Consider the following 18445-nt stretch of genomic DNA (forward strand, 5'->3'; position numbering starts at 1 on the left):
ACTTAATTGTTCACTTTAAAATGGTTAATTTTATGTTATGTGAATTTCAGCTCAATATATTAAAAAAAATAAAGGTGAAATAAAGGCTTTTTCAGATATAGACAAGGTAAAAGTATTCATCACCAGCAGATCTGAACCACGAGAAATGTTAATGGAAGTTTTTCAGGAAGAAGGAATATCAAACCAGATGGAAACCCAGATTTACGCAAAGAAATGAAGAGTTCTAAGAATGGTAAATATGTGAGTAAGTATAAAAGCTTTTTCTTATTTTTTAGATCTCTTTCAAAGATAATGGGCTGTTTAAAGAAATAATATTAATATATTGGAGGTTTATAACATATGTAGAAGTAAAATGTACGACAACAATCGCACAAAGGCCAGGAAAATAGAAATAAAGGTATACTGTTTTAAGATTCTTATATTATACACGAATATAATATTACTTGAATGTAGACTGTAATAAGTTAAAGATGTAAACTGTAAACCCTAAAACAACCAGTAAAATAACAAATCAAAGAGTGATAGTTAATAAGCCAACAGACAAAATAAGATAGAATCATAAAAGATACTCAGTTAATCCAAAAGAAGGCAGAGAAAGAGAAAAAAGGGGGAAAAGATAGGTGGGACAAATAGAAAACAATAAGATGTTAGATTTAAATTCAGTCAATAATCACATTAAATGTAAATAGTCTAAACACTTGCAATTAAATTTATGCATTTAATGAGAAAAATGCATTGTAAACTGTGCATCGGTAAGATTTTGCTAGCTGCCTCTTTGGCCATCACTGGAATCATGTATTCTAGGAGTCTTGGCCACATGGTCTGTAAGTAGGTGGAAGGGGCCAAAATTCAGTTGGCAAAGATCCCATGCACGAATAAACCAGTGAAAATATGTTTCAGCCATTGAAAGATGTTATGAATAATAGATTATAATGTCCTGTCAGGCAGGAATTTGCAAGTGAAAAAGTAGAAGTTTTACTTTATTCACTTGAACTAAAATATCCAAATAAATTATTGATCAGCATAACTACTATTCATTAAGGGCTTCCTATATGGCAGAAACTGGGCTTGTATTTTACATACATTACTTAATTTAAACCTCAAGCCAACTCTATAGGAATGGTGTGTTATCAATCATTTCTCTCAATTAACAGATAAGGAACTGAGATTTAGAGAGGTTAAGTAATTGCCCAAGGACAAACAGATAATAAGTGGCAGAACCAATACAAACACAGATCCATGTCACCTCAAAGTTTATACATTTAACCATTGTTCTATACTGTTTGCTAAAATTGAAGACACAAACTTCTGGTTCATAACTGATCCCAAATTATTTATCAAGCATCTACCTTGGACCCAGTCCTGACACAAGTGCTAAGGATACACAAGTGACTAGTCCATACTTTCAAGGGGTTTGTCAGTATTGTAGCAAACATTTGTATGTAAATAATTACAGCAATGTGAAAGTGCAATTTGAGATTTAATAAGGGAAAACTCAAAAGGAAGCTCTATAGCTTGGCTAGAGATGTCAGGGAAGGCTTTCTGAAGGAAGGGACATTACTGTTAAGTCTTGAAGGACTAGCGAAATCTCTTCGGGTAGACAGGAAGAATAACCATTCCAGCTTAGAATGAGAGAGAGGTAAGGTGAATTCAGGAACTGCAAGCACAGATTCCATGGGAGAGGGAATAGGAAGGAGAGGCTGGTAAGGTGAGCAGGGACCATCATAGAGCTTGATATATGACATGCTAAGGAGTTTTAACTTCTTTTTTTTGTTTTACACTTTTTTGGGTATCAGTTTGTTATGAGGGGTTTGGGGATTCGATAGGAGACGTAAAAGAAACTTTCCACTCCAAACAAATGGACCAAAGGTATATTTTATTATATAGGGGACAGTAAAGGCGATAGTCCGCAAACAGATCTGAATAGGTCAAATATCAAGAGGGAAAAACATCAGCTCAACTGGAACGGGAAGACATCCACATTGACTGAGATACCAGCGGATTTGAATAGATCATATAACGAGAGGGAAAAACATCAGATCAACTGGAAAGGGAAAACATCCACATCGACTGAAGGGAAATGACACAAATCAACTGGAAAGAGAAAAACCAGGTTGACCGAAAAGAGAACACATCAGATCTGTTACTCACAACATCCATGCCCCACTGCCGGGAGAGTCCCTTCAATTGACACGGCTGGGCGAGAATCACACGTCCTGGGCAAGGCGTCCCTTCCACAGGTGAGACTCTCACCAGGCCTCGGTTTCCAGCAGTTTATATAAGCAGTTACAGAGTTTACAGAGAAAGCATTCAGTGTTCCCATGCACAAATGGTTATCAGTGGCATACGTGCACTGAGCCTCCTCCCAGCCGGGCAGTTGTGTACGTGCATTGTTTCCCCTGGTTATCACCCCAGCCCAGCACAGATGGCCTGTCTGCCCCAGGCCATGACGCCCAAAGGACCTTGAAATTCTTACAAATTGCAACTGTCTCTGTGGGAGAAGGGCCAGTTCCCACCACACAGAAAGCAGCTTTATATTTCTTTGTGTGTTGGTGGCTGTAGGTTAATGGAATGGTCAAACATGGCTGTACTCATGTCAAGACACAGTTACAGCTGATTGAGTTCATTGTACTTCTCAGTTCATAATACACTGTCGTCATGGTCTGGGAAAGGCCCTTCCTGTTTATTTTTTTCATTTATACATTCCCCTTTATCACCAATTTTCCACCCCTTTTCCTACACAAATGTTCCAATGTGTTTGATATGTATCATTGTATTTGAATATATTCTTGTAAAATGTGATGTGTGTTATAATATATACACAATTTTTTGACTTTTTTTGTTAAGATATAATTGACATATAACATTATATTAGTTTCAGGTGTACAACATAATGATTCAATATTTGTATGTGTTGTGAAATGATCACCACAATAAGTCTAGTTAACATTCATCACCATACAGAGTTACAAAATTTTTTTTCTCGTAAGGAGAACTTTTAAGATCTACTCTCTTGGCAACTTTCCAATATTCAATACAGTATTATTAATTATAGTCACCATGCTATGTATACATAATTTTAACTTACATAAATGATATGCCATAGATTTGAGCCTGTTTCATACTTTTTTCACTCAGCACTATTTTGAAGATAGTGTTAAGTTGATAAGTAGATATATCTAATCCTTTACTTCCCATTGCTGCTTAAGGTGACAGTTTTGTCTTGACTTTTTCCTGTAGACCCAGAGGAACCATTCAGACATGGCTTGTAAAGTCAGACGTCTGCAGGCCCAGCAAAGCAGGCTGAGCAAGATGGACTGGGTGGAGGAGGCTGTTACTTAGTTTCGGGTAGTTGCTGCCATTTGGCAATGCAGGAAATGTTGCAAGATGATAAAATTCAACAGAGGCCAGAAATCAGGATTTTCATGTGAAATCTCCTGAATTTTTAAATGTCGGAAAAACTGAAGGCCAAATGAAACACTCTTGCAGGGTGGATTTAGCAATGGATTGCCATATCCTGACTTTTACGTGAAAACATTTGAATTAGGGAAGGAATGAGATCAGATTTATGTTTCAGAAATGAAGGAGAGGATGAAATAGAGTAGAAGGTAGGAGACTGAAGGTTATGGATTGAGGGTTGAATGTGGATGAATTGAGGGGCTTATGGAATGAAATTCTCACACATGCTACATGGATGAACCTTGAAAACATTATGCTAAGTGAAAGAAGCGAAACACAAAAGGACAAATATTGTGATTCCACTGATATGACGTACCTAGAATAGAGAGAGAAAGTAGAATAGTGGTTACCAGGGGCTGGGGACAGGGAAGAATGGGGAGTTATTGGTTTAATAGTTATGAAGTTTCAGTTTGGGATAATGAAAAAGTTCTAGAGATGGATAGTGGTGATGGTTGCAACAATAATGTGAATGTGCTTAATGCCACAGAACCGTATACTTAAAAATGGTTGAAATGATAAATTTCATGTTGTATATATTTTAACACACACACACACACACACACACACACACACACACAAAAGCTGACTCCCAAACCAGCCCTTTCTGTCAATAGGAAAAAACTGAGTTTATTGCTTACTGCAGTAAGGGAGAACACCACCTGGACTGAGCTTTGGCAGTATTTCAGAGGGGAAAAGTAAATCCAAATTGAGAATTCAAAGTTTGATTTCAGGCAATTCTTTCAATACTGGAGACTTGATTGAGGATAAGATTGAGTAAGAATCATGATACAGCTGTTTAGGATTGGTGAAATAAGCAACGCAAAGATTTGAGAGGAGGGATTTAAAGAATCATCTTTAGATAAGAACTTTGTTGAGATATAATTCCCATACCATGCAATTTGCCCATTTAAAGTGTACAAATCAACAGTTTTTAGTAATTTCACAGAGTTGTGCAACCATCATCATAATCATTAGAACATTTTCACTACCCCCAAAATAAACCCCGACCGGTTAGCAGTCATTCCCCATCTTCCCCCAATCCACCACCCACCACCACTAGACAGCCACCAATCTGCTTTCTGTCTCTGTAGATTTACCTGTTCTACCTATTGGCCTATGGTGGGAGAAAAACCTTTTCCTCTAGGTTCAATGATGGGGCCCTTCAAATTAGCAACAGACAGATTAACAGGAGAAAAGAAAACAAGTTTTATTCATAGGCATGCGGGACCATTCAGATGAAGAGGCTTTCTGAACAGCTAGAGACAGGGGTTTATATATCAGTTTAATAGGAGGAAGGGAGGGGAGAGAAAGGGCTTCCATGTGAAGAACAAATGATTTGCTGGAGTTTTTTTTTGTTTTGTTTTATTTTTAGGAAAGATAAATGGGCTTTTAGGGAAACAAATACCCAGTGTGGCAGTTTGTGGTGAAGTTTGTGTATGCAGTTTCTCTTCCCGGGTGAGTGTGAGTGCTCAGGCGTCTTGCTGGTTGTGCAGCTCCTTCAGAGGGCTTGTGGCAGCTTCACTCTTGGAAGCCTTTGTCTTCTTGTCAGATCACGTTAGCTCAGAGAAGGCTTCCTTCTTCATCTGCTGTAAGTCAAATGTCTTCCATTTAAAATAATCTCTATGTGAACTCCAGGGGTCCCAGTGGGTCTCCACACCTGTTATGTTTCATATAAATGGATCAGACAATATGAGATCCTTTGTGACTGGCTTTTTTCACTTAGCATAATGTTTTCAGTGTCCATCCATGCTGTAGCATGTATAAGAATTTCATTTCTTTTTATTGCCATATAGTATGATTCAAAGAATTGTAGTGCACAAACTGTCTGTTAACGCCTTCCACCAAAGAGTTGATGGGAAATTCTTATAAGGTGCAATCAAACCATTTGCTTGAGCAAGACAGTCTGGGAAGAGTAAAGCAATGCTAGCAAAGACAGTGAAATAGCAGCCCTGTGATTGCAGGCAGAAAGGAAGGTTTTGGTTGTCAGTGCTCAGGCCGAGTGTGGGAATAGAGGGTTTTGGTTCTCAGTATTACCTCATAGGGATAATGCAAATAAAGTGCTTAAAATGGTGCCCAGAACTTATTAAGTACTCAGTAAATGGAAGCTCTTATTACTATTCCTATCTAATGTTTGAAAGGCAAATTTCCATTGATGTCATTACCAGAGGTATAGTTAAAAAATAAAATAAGCCTATGGTGAAACCTTTAATCAAGTAAATGTTGATCCTCTCAGTTTAACTGGAGAAAGCCTGCAACTAGAAGTGCTCCTTCTTGTTTACCAGAAACAGAAAGGTAAAAAATAGTTTTCAAAAAAGGTAAAACAGGACTCTCATACACATTAAAAAAAAAGAAACACAAGTTAAAATTTTAATTAATTATTAATGAGGGAACCAGTAAGATGTTACAACCAGTTGAAAGGAGAAGTTAAAGAAATACAAATTTATATGGAGTAAAGGAATGTCAAAAAGAATTTACAAATAGATAGTAATCTGACTTCTTCCAAGGTTCAGGGGAAAGAGAATCCAACTGAATCTCCACTTGGCAGGATTAATTTGCATGTCTCTAGGCAAGAATTGTTTTGCATTTTCATATGTTATTTACAATTACAGAATTGTAAAGTAACTCAAGGGCAATGAAGGGGTTCAGAACACGCCACCCCAAGATATGCCTCTCTGGCATGTTGAGTATTTTGAGCTGAAGGCACTTGAGAAACAGCAGAGGTAGGAAGGCCTCTCTGTGCTCCCGCTTTCAACCTAAAAGCAGGTCGTAACATTGCCCTCAGAGAGGTGCCCTCCCTGTACCAGGAAGAGAAGAACATTCATCAATAGAGACTAGGAGCCCCCACCGAAATGGATCTGTACGAACAGACCTAATAAAATAGTCCTGATCTTCCACTAGTTTCCCCACATATTTCCTAGTCACTTTCCCACAATTTACTGCCCCTATCTTAAACCCCTTTGTCTTGTCACTTTTCCAAAAATTTATCATTTTTTTGTTTAAAAACGATATAAACTCTTGGTCCTGACTGCTTCTTCTGGTCTTCATTTTCCTTATGAAGTCTCCCATGGGCACATAAAAATATTAAATAAAATTTGTATGCTTTTTTCCTGTTAATTTCTCTTATGTCAGTTTAATTCTCAGGCCCAGACACATAACCTAATACAGCAGAAGGAAGTTTTTCTTCCCCTACAGCAATGAAGGTCTAGAAACAGATAATTCATAAGGGTGTGCTCTAACCAATGGCTGGTTTTCCACTGGAGACACTCAGTAAATCTCTTTTTCTTATGCAAGCAAACAGTGATACCGGCTCAAGACAAGGTTGACATAAGGGAAGCCATATTGTGGAAAAGAAAAACTCTATTGTAACTTTGAATGACCTTTGACAAACTAACCCAGCTGGATATGCACCCTCCAGAAGAACTAACTGCTCTGTAGATTTTATGACCCCTGCTTGTGCATGTACCTCCCAGCTGCGATAAGATGATAACTGTTTTTTTGAGTTCCTTAGGAATGTGATGACCCCCGAACAGAGAATCTATGCTGATAGACATCATCAGTGAAAACTGAAAGAGCTGGTGTGGCACTCCCAGTCTGTAACACCAGAAGGTCAACATTCCTAACCCCCTCCCCAATAACCCATGGCCTATATAACTACTGTAAGATTTTGTGCCCCCTTAAGATGGTTCTTTTGGATATGAGCTGGCCATCTTCCCTCTTGCTAGCAAGCTGTAATAAAAAAGTCCTTTTTCTCCGACCACCTTGCCTCTTGACTATTGGCATGTCTTGCGGCAAGCAGAAGGCCCCACGTTGGGTGGTAACAACAGGAGTTATACTTGTTATTGTTACCATTTTAGATATGGTGAAGTTGAAGCAAAAGATAAATAAGTTGCCTGGGACAACACAGTACAACAGTACCAATTTCTCCCTCAGTAAATATTTAGGAAAGTAGTCTCCTTTACTCCTCTTCACCTTGACAACACCCAGGAATTAAAGAAACAATACATTCGTGGCAGAGTTAAAAATAAAGGTTCTGGACTGAATTTGCTGAGCCCAGGAATTAGAACAAACTTAAAAGAATTTCTCCTTAATTAACTAGAGATTTAGGCCAAAGGGCCTGCTTTGTTTGACTTTTCACCTTAAACTACTAGAGCTGTTGGAACTCAGTAATTTGCTAAGACCTAAATACTTATTTTTGATTTTTATTCAGTTTTTAAACAGCTTTTTGAGATCTAATTTACATACCATACACTTAAAGTGTATAATTCAATGGTTTATAGTATATTGACAGAGTTGTACAACCATCACTACAATCTAATTTTAGAACATTTTTTTTGCCTCAAAAATGAACTGTACACAGTAGCTGTCACTCCCCATTCCCACCTCTCTCCCCTAGCCCTAGGTTCTCTCTCTATAGATGCCTATTCTGCTGGACATTTCATATAAATGGAATCATACAATATGTAGCTTTTTGTGTCTGGCTTCTTTCCCCTAGCACGGTGTTTTCAAGGTTCATTCATTTATAGCATGTATCAGCACTTCATTCCTGTTATAGCTGAATAATATTCCATTACATGAATGTACCACATTGTGTTGATGAATGTATTAGTTGATGGACTTTTGGCTTGTTTCTATTTTTTTTGGCTATGATGAATAATGCTGCTATGAACATTCTTGCACAAGTTTTTATCTGGATTTATGTTTTTATTTCTCCTGGGTATATAACTAGGAGTGGAATTGCTGAGTCATATGGTAACTCGATGGTTTGTTTGGGTTTTTTAAACTGTGGTAAAACACACATAACAAAATTTGCCATATTAATCATTTTTTAAGTGTACAGTTCAGTAGTGTTAAGTATATTCACATTGCTGTCCAACCAATCTCCAGAACTTTTTCATCTTGTAAACTGAAACTCCATACTGATTAAACAACAGCTCCCCATTTCCTCCTTCCCTCAGCCCCTGGCAAACACCATTCTACTTTCTGTTTCTATAAATTTATTCTAGTTACTTCATATAAGTGGAATCATACAGGATTTGTCTTTTGTGACTGTTTTATTTCACTTAGCATGTCTTCAAGTTTCATCCATGTTATAGTGTGTATCAGAATTTCCTTCCTTTTTAAGATTCAATAATATTCCATTGTATGTATATACCACATTTTGTTCATCCATTCATCCATTGATGAACACTTGGGTTATTTCCACCTGTTGTTTATTGTGAATAGTGCTGCTATGAACATGGGTGTGTCAGGGAGGAAAAACTTTTCCTCTACTCTCAAGTTCAGTGCTTGGAGTCCTGTGAATTAAACTGACAAAAAAAAGTGGTTAACAGGAGAAAAGACATATATATATATTTTTTTTTGGTGAGGAAGATCAGCCCTGAGCTAACATCCATGCTAATCCTCCTCTTTTTGCTGAGGAAGACTGGCTCTGAGCTAACATCTATTGCCAATCCTCCTCCTTTTTTTTTCCCCCCAAAGCCCCAGTAGATAGTTGTATGTCATAGTTGCACATCCTTCTAGTTGCTGTATGTGGGATGCAGCCTCAGCATGGCCGGAGAAGCGGTGCGTCGGTGCGCACCCGGGATCTGAACCCGGGCCGCCAGTAGCACAGCGCATGCACTTAACTGCTAAGCCACGGGGCCAGCCCCACATAATTTTTATTAACATTTATGTGCATGGGAGTTCAAGAAAAGAAGTGAAACTCAAAGAAGTAGTTAGACTTGGGGGCTTATATGCCCTTTTAACAAAAGAAAGAGGGTCTGAGCTTCAAGGGACAATAAATTGTGGGGAATTGACTCGGAAATATATGGGGGGATCTAATGGAATATAAGGGCTATTTTGGTAAGGTCTAGTTATGCAAACTGATCTTGGTGTCAACTTTCCATCTTTGAAGATAAGAGTTGCTTTTCTCTCCCTGGTATGGAGGAAAGAGCACTTTCCTCAGAGAGAAATTTATGCCCTGCTTTCAGGCCCAGAAGGTTACTGGGTTTTTTTTGAGGAATTGCCTTTTCTTTTGACAACTGATAAAAGCTGAGAGAAAATTCACCATAGCAAAATCTAAATAAAGTAAATTGTGTTTCAAAAATGATGTGCTACAGGGCCGGCCCTGTGGCTTAGCGGTTAAGTGCGCGTGCTCTGCTACTGGCGGCCCGGGTTCGGATCCCGGGCGTGCACCGACGCACTGCTTCTCCGGCCATGCTGAGGCCGCGTCCCACATACAGCAACTAGAAGGATGTGCAACTATGACATACAACTATCTACTGGGGCTTTGGGGGAAAAAATAAAGGAGGAGGATTGGCAATAGATGCTAGCACAGAGCCAGTCTTCCTCAGCAAAAAGAGGAGGATTAGCATGGATGTTAGCTCAGGGCTGATCTTCCTCACACACACACAAAAAAATGATGTGCTACAACTATGTAGAACAAACCAGTAACAACAAAAATTGTGTATTTTAAAAAGAAGAAATAAATATTTTGATTTTGGAACTGTGAATTATTTCTTTCTTATTTTCCTTATTTTTGAATTTTATTTTAAAATACATTTCTTTGTATTTGAGAAGAAGCAAACTTTGTTTTTGAAAACTCATGGTGTGGCCTAAGATAGTCGATCCAGGGAGGAACACCAGACAGAGAAAAGCAGATTCTCAGACAAGATATCCAGCTGAGGAGACAGCAGAACATGTGCTGCATTTTGCCATTTTCCTAGCTAGACAAAGAGCCCAGATGTATTCATATATTTACATATTAACATGATCTTCACAATGTGGTGCCTATTTGGACCCCACACTAGGCAAAACAATGGACTTGAACTAGTGCCAGGCACCTCTCTCCCTAGGTTTAGGGAAAGAGAACTTGAATGAAGGCAGCAGGATTTGGTCCAAGGTCCAGCTGGAGACATCAGAGATAAACAAGGTCCGTCCTCCAACATCCCCTGGGCTGAGACCTCTTCCATGCCTCTTTTTGCCCTGTGGGCAACAATGGTCTCCCTTTCTCTTTTGGTGGATAGGTGCTGCCTATGGGAATGCAGCAGCTCTTCTTAGTAACCATGGGAACCTTATTGGCATGGCAACCTGGCAGCCACAGTGAAAAGCAGCAAGGGGCGAGGGGGATGAAAATGGTGGAGGGATGAAAGTGGTGGGAGGTACTCCTGTGAAAGAGGGCGGGGGGAAACAGCCTTCCTTCATGCCGAAGAGAGAAAAGAAGGAGGAAAGATGTCCAGCTGTCTGGATGGCCCCAAGGAGAAGCTCCTCACTTCATAATCCAGTTGGGGGCAGGGCTGTAAGCCACGCTGGGCCCCAAGACATAGACCTATTGATGCTTTTCTGCTTTAAAGTGTGGCTCAGCAGCACCAGGAAAGGAATAGGGGCTGGGACTACATCGTCTCACAACATGTGGGCAAATTCTGACATTAAGTTTTGATCGCAGGCAAAATACCATGCAGAGCCTTTGTTGGGCTCTGAGAGTCCAAGCACCTTTTATTAAAGACATCTAGGGATGAGGAAATTTTCAGGCAGCACCTAGAGCAAGAAATAAATCTATGCAACAAGGTTGAGAAAGGCTGAGAATGCAGCAAAAAGCAAACAAACAAATAAACCAAGATCCGCTAGGGAGAAAGAACTTCTACTGGAGAGGAAGGAGTGAGCAGCAGGGCAGTTGGTGGCACCCCGCCGGTCCTTTTTTTAGGCTTCACTAGGATCCCTGTCATTCCTGGTTTCTCTGATGGACAGGGTGTGAACTGGGGCTATCCTGGGCTTTGGAGTCAGATGGCCTTGGGTCAGAACCCCTGCCCTGCACCTTATTTACCTGTGTGAGCCTCCAACAAATTACTCTGTCTCTCAGACTCTATCTCCTCATCCCCTAAGACAAAGGATAATAATGCCTGCTTTATAGGGTCATTGTGAAAATTAAATGAGATTTTAAAAGTTTAATAAACATCAATCTTACTTAAAGGTCCTTGCATGATAGCCACACAAATAATAGCTACTCTTGTTACTCTGCTGGCTCTTTAGAAATGGCTCTTTGGGTGGTTCTGCAGCATCATCTGAGATCTGACCCAGTTTTTTTTTTTTTTTAATGCATCGACTTTTAAAAAATAACAGCTTTATTGAGATATAATCACAAACCATAAAAGTCACCCTTTTTTTTTTTTGATGATGACATCTCTGGTTTTTTATTGTTATTTTAGGTAACCTTGATTTATAACATTGTATAAATTTCAGGTGTACATCATTATATTTCATCTTCTGTAGAGACTACATCGTATCCCTCACCAAGAGTCTAGTTGCCATTCATCACTGAAAAAATGTGCCCCTTTACCCCCAAAGTCACCCTTTTACAGTGTACAATTCAGGGGATTTTAGTATAGTCACACAGAGTTGTGCAACCACCACCATCTAATTTTATTACATTTTCGTCACCCCAAAGAAACTACACATCCATTAGCAATCATTCTCCATTTACCCCTCCACATAGCTCCTGACAACCACTTATTTACTTTCTCTCTCTTTGGATTTATCTATTCTGTACATTTTGTATAAATGGAACCATGCAATTTGTGGCTTTCTGTGTCTGCCTTCTTTCACTTAGCCTAATGTTTTCAAGGTTTATCCAAGTTATAGCATGTATCAGTACTCTGTTCCTTTTCCTGGCTGAATAATATTCCATTGTATGTATATGCCACAATTTGTTTATCCATTCATCTGTTGATGAACATTTGGGTTGTTTCCACCTTTTTGGCTATTGTGAATAAAGCCACTACGAACATTCAGGTACAAGCTTTTGTGTGTATGTACTGATCAAGTTTTAGTTTATGGTTTACCAGGCCCCATGGCCTACATATGATCAGATAAAGAAATGGAAAATATGAAAGAGAGGCTATGTCAATACTTCTTTTTAAATTTCCTCCTGACTCTACTTTCCTTTACTTCTATTCCCTCCTCTCTCTTACTCTCATCTTTCCCCTGGAGTAGTCTAGTCAGGCTCATGCAAATCTCCAGATGTGGCACTCTGAGATGCTCACAAAAGATATTCTTTTTTCCCCAAAAAAGATATTCTGGAAGTGTGGAAGGGGGAGAGGGAGAGAGGGAACTGAGACATAAGGCCAGACTTATTATTCAAGGGCAATTAAAATATCATTTAGAAACATTGTTTTTAACTTTTTTTAATTGAGATAGCCTATACAAAAAGTGTACAACTCAATTAATTGTCATACACACACACACACACACGCCATTTAGGAATTGCCTTTCTACCAAAGTATGTGTAGTTGTAGGGTGTCCAAATACAGTGTGGAGATACAGAGTACCCAGTTAAACTTGAATTTCAGATAAATAATGAATACTTTTTTTAGTGTAAGTCTATTCTATGCAATATTTGAGACATCCTTATTCCAAAAAATTATTCATTGTTTATCTGAAATTCAAATTTAACTGAGTGTCCCATATTTTTATTTGGTAAATCTGGCAACCCTAGAAAGGGAAATTAAAGAACATCCAATGGATATAAATCATTTTTATGACTGGGTAGCCACTGAGGTTTTGTTCAAGGAAATCCCAGAATAAAGTGGAATTTGGAGTTAATTTGTAGAATTAATTTATTTTGCTGTCTTCCTAGGGTTTTGTGTGACTAAGTGCTGTGTCAGTTTGCTTTCCCACAATATCTCTATGAAATACTTAGAAGTTTAAAAACGGAGAAACAAAGGCAAGAGATATTAAAAGACACTCCAAGATCCCTCAGTGAGTTTGGGGTCAATTTAAACAAAATGTTGTGATTGGTTTTTGAAAGAAAATGTAGAGTGTAGATTCATTAAATTTAAGAGCAGGAAAGGATTTTATTCGAAGCCCTTTTTATTATAGACTAGGAAATTGAGGTTCAGAAAACCTAAGTAATTTTCCCTAAGTCACAAAGCTAGCTAATGGTAAAGTCGACACTGAAATCCAAAATTCCTGACTCCTAGCCTAGGGAGCTTTTTCCAATTTACCTACGCCACATACCCTGACACCTCTCCTCACTTCCCTTTAGTTTTCCTCCCTTTCAATGTGGTTTAGATAACCGGATCAGCCATAATCACACAAGTATGTGAAACACTAAACTGAGAATTCTTCCTAGATCTTGCACGTCGTAGACAGCCGAATTACTTAATATGGATCAAATATTTTTCTATTCCAAAGTTTACAAAAGGATTTAAGAATGATTTCATTTTTTTTAGCTGTAAAGAGTTGCCCTTACCAGATTTGGGGGTAATCTTTTCTTTTCTAATAGGTAATGATTGAGCTTCCTTTGACTTATACATTTTGCATTTCATCCATGTCCAACCGTCATACTCAATGAACAAATCCTTAACCTGGAAAGAATCTGGATTTATTTCAATATGCAAATCTACAAAATCAGCAGATTTTGAATGATCGTAGATTGCCAAGCTTCTCAAGCTTCTGGTTTTACATTCATTCTATGTCTGACTGCTTTGTGTGTTTCTAAGACAGCAGTTAGTAGTTTACCTCATCAACTTCTTTTCACATGTTCCAGGGACCTGATCAACATCCAACAATGAATTTTTCCTTTCACAGCTCTCCAAAACCCAGTCACAGTGCCGTGATGTGTCAAGAATTTTGTAGGATATCATTTGGTCTGTATATTTTAAAGCGAGAAATCTTACTCATCACCACCCCAGCATACGTCTTCTTCGGGGCTTGGTGTTCAATGTTGGTAAGCTCTCACCTTGTATGATGTGACAACTAGAAGAGATGGGCTTATTTAAATTCTGGCTACAACGACTTTGTGAAAAAGACTAACTGATGAAAATGAGACTTTAAGGGAAATGTGGGGTCTTTGCTCATCATTTTCACAGGGTTTAAAATGCTGTCATGATGCAGAATCGAGGCCTTAAAGAGGACAGCTGTGGCCTAGGGCAGCATTTGCAGAGTGTGCTGGGCTCTGAGGGTTTGCTGGTGAAGTGACTTTTATATGGCTAGACTGGTGCAGTGAAATGGCAGTGTTCTTCGGCATTTTCATTTCCTCAAGTTCATTTCTGAATCATCACATCTCTGATTACCAGGATATCCTAAGGATAGTGGAAAATAGAGAAGGTTACCTGAGACTGAGGGAAGTGGGAGTTGGTCCTTAGGGGTTTATACAAATGATGTCCCTCCTTGGCCTGGGGGGGTCTCATGAAGAACCAAAAATTAACCTAAAAGTGAGCTCATGGAGCTGAACCATGTCATGAGCGTCCCCCCATCATGACACTGCTGTCTAGGTCTACTTCCCATTCAGAGTGGGAGACAACAATAAGCCTATGCTGTCCCCATTCACCCAGGGCACATGCTCATCTGTGCTGATAAATCACTTGGTAGCCACAGAGAAGAGAAGATGAAAGACCTTTCTTTTTCGACCACTGTGGATCTAAAAGCTTCACCCACCTTGGGGACCTCATTTTCCTTTTCCTATTAAAATTTGTGGTTCTCCTTTCTTGAAATATCCAATTCTCTTCTTTATGGAAAAAAAAGTTATCATCACATTTACACTTTTGGGAATTTCCAATATCTTGCGGGCTCTCATTCTTTATTTGCCAGCTAGTTCATGTATTTTGTCATTTTTCCTCAGATAACAGAGATGACTATTCTGGAATTTATAATTATTCTTGGGGTTGATTTATTGTCAATTTTTATAATACTGCTTATTCTTTTTGAAAGTAATATGGTCTAGTTCTTGGTGCATGTGCTTTGTGGTAGGGAGTAATTACCTGCTGACTGGATGGCTATGAATAGATTTTGAATCTTGGGGAATATTCAATTTCCCTTGTAGAAACAAATCAGGAAGTTTAATCAAGCCTGGAGATAATGTTGGTGTTTGAGAACTACCAGTGATGGAAAAATCAAGTAGTCTTAAAATGTTATCAGGTATGAGCTCATCTTTATTTGCTGGTTTGTAATTGACGTAAGTTTTCAATAAAGAATCAGCAGATCATTTCCAGAATGTCATGGAAAACTGGCTTCTTCAAGAAGGATCCTCCTAAGGAAGATCAAACAGGATGAGCACAATATATATCATGCTATCACCGAATTTCTGACCTTAACCAGCCATTTCTTGCTCATGGCTTTGAAAGCCATTAAAAAAAAAAAAAAAAGGGAATGGGCTGCCCTGTGAGGTCAAGTTTCACATCACTAGAGGTGTCCAAGTAGAAACTGTGTGTAACATCGTCTAGGAGGGATATTGGTTTCTGACTCAGGTGGGTGGTTAGACTGTGCCTTTTCACATACCCAAGCTTTGGCTCTGCTAGTTCCCTCAGAAGGAAATGCAGCCCCGTCCTAGCAGACTGTTTACTCACCCCTTAAAGACACACATCTAAGGTAGTGGTTCTTAACTGGGGTGATTTTGTGATGTTTTTTCACTTGGTGAAGTCTGGAGATATTTTTGGTTGTTACAACTCGGGGGATGCTACTGGCATCTAGTGGCCAGGGATGCGGCTGAACATCATACAACACAGGATAGTCCCCAACGACAAAGAATCATCCAGCCCAAGATATCAATAATGCCGAGCTTGAGAAATCCTCCTCTAAGTTAGGCGACCTTTTAAGCAAAACCCCTGCTCTCTTCCCCACCATCCCATGGCAATCATAGAGCTTTGCTTAAAACACTTCATATCTTCTTTAAACCACTGATCACTTTGTTCACTGGCAGTGTCATTTGTTTGGAAACTTTTTTAAGCTCTAGAAACTAAGAATAAAATTAGACTTACTCTCATTGGAGAAGTGCAGAGATGGCAATAGCTCTACTTATCAGCCCAAAGGAGGAGTCTTGAAACTCCTAACAACAACAACAACAACACACAAGCAGCACTTACTGAGCACTTACTATATGCTAGGTCCTGTGCCAAAGCTTTACGTGGATTGCATACAGGAGGTATTAATATATGTTGAATGTTGAATTATCTTATTTAATTTTCTAGAGTTCTGTATTAGTTTTTTAAGACTGTCTTACCATTATCACCAAGTCATTGGATTTCAGGCCTACCCTAATCCACTATGATCTAATCATAACTAATTACATCTGCAAAGACCCTATCTCCAAAGAAGGCCACAGTCTGAAGTTTGGGATGGCCATGGTCTGAATGTTTGTGTCCTCCCAACATTCATAGGTTGAAAACCTCATGCCCAATGTATTACATTTGGGGCCTTTGGGAGACCTCAAGAATGAGATGGAGCCCTCATGAATGGGGTTAATGCCTTTATAAAAGCGGCCTGAAAGAGATTCCTAGCCCGCACATAGTCCGACTATGTGCGGACACAGTGAGAGGAGGGCAGTCTGCAGCCCAGAAGAGGCTCTTTATCAGAACCCGACCACGCGGACACCATGATTGGACTTCCGGCCTCCATTGCCATAAGAAATAAATTTCTGTTGTTTATAAGCCACCCAGTCTGTGGCACCTTGTTATAGCAACCTAAACAGACGAAGACATGGGTAGACGTGAATTTTTGGGGGATACTATCCAACCCACTACAGTTTGCCCTCTGGCTTCCCAAAATTCATGTCCACCCCTTGTGCAAAATACATTCATCCCCAACATCCCCAAGTCTTAACCCATTCCAACATTAACTCTAAATCAAAATCTCATCTAAATATCAACTTAAAATGTTCCAAATTGCATCATCTAAATCAGGTATGGGTGAGACTCTGAGTAGGATACATTCTGGAGCAAAATTCCTCTCCATCTGTGGCCCAGGAAACTGGTCTGCTCCCAAAATACAATGGTACTACAGACATAGGATAGACATTCCCACTCTGAAAGGGAGAAAATGGAAGGAAAAAAGGGATCATTGGTCTAAAGCAAGCTTGAAACCCAACAGGGCAAGTTCCATCAGGTTTTAAGGCCTGCAAACAATCCTCAGTGACTTAAAGCTCCATTCTCTAGGCCCGGGGCAGCAGCCCTGCCTTTAGTCATTATTTCTTTTTCCTGAAGGATAACAAGTTTGCAGCCGAGTACTTCTAAAAGCCTGTTTCCTGATTGTGGGATTTCAGAAGTCTAACAGTCATCCTTTTTGTGTGTGTGTGTGAGGAAGATCAGCCCTGAGCTAACATCTGATGCCTATCCTTCTCTTTTTGCTGAGGAAGATTGGCCCTGGGCTAACATCTGTGCCCATCTTCCTCTACTTTATACAGGATGCTGCCACAGCATGTCTTGACAAGCGGTGCATCAGCATGCCGGGGATCTGAACCTGTAAACCCTCGGGCCGCGGAAGCAGAGTGCACGCACTTAACCACTGGGCAACCGGGCCGGCCCCAGTCACCTTTTATTTCATCCAATCTTTGTCCCTTTCAGTCCAGGCTGGCAGTATTTCTGTTGATATAAAATTCTCAGAAACTTTACCTGCAGCTCGATGCTTGGGAGTGAATGGGTTCCAGGCCATCTCATTCCTCATTGCACTTTTACCATAAGCAGCAAGGAGAAACCAGGCTACATCTTCCACACTTTAAAAATCTCCTCAGGGCCGGCCCCGTGGCTTAGTGGTTAAGTGTGCGCGCTCCGCTACTGGCGGCCTGGGTTCAGATCCCGGGCGTGCACTGATGCACCGCTTCTCCAGCCATGCTGAGACCCAGTCCCACGTACAGCAACTAGAAGGATGTGCAACTACCACATACAACTATCTACTGGGGCTTTGGGGAAAAAAAACGAGGAGGATTGGCAATAGATGTTAGCTCAGAGCTGGTCTTCCTCAGCAAAAAGAGGAGGATTAGCATGGATGTTAGCTCAGGGCTGATCTTCCTCACAAAAAAATAAAATAAAATAAAAATCTCCTCAGCTAAATATCTAAGTTCATTGCTTTCAAGTTCTACTTGCCATCCAACAGCAGAACACAGTTCAGCCAAGTTCTCTGCCACTTTATAACCAGATTGCCTTTCATCCAATTTCTAACAACATGCTCCTCGTTTCCATCTGAGACCTTACCAGAAGCACCTTTAACATTAATATTTCTAGCAACGTTCTGTTCATGA

The sequence above is a fragment of the Diceros bicornis genome, chromosome 7 (genome assembly GCF_020826845.1).
Source record: "Diceros bicornis minor isolate mBicDic1 chromosome 7, mDicBic1.mat.cur, whole genome shotgun sequence".
NCBI lineage: Eukaryota > Metazoa > Chordata > Mammalia > Perissodactyla > Rhinocerotidae > Diceros > Diceros bicornis.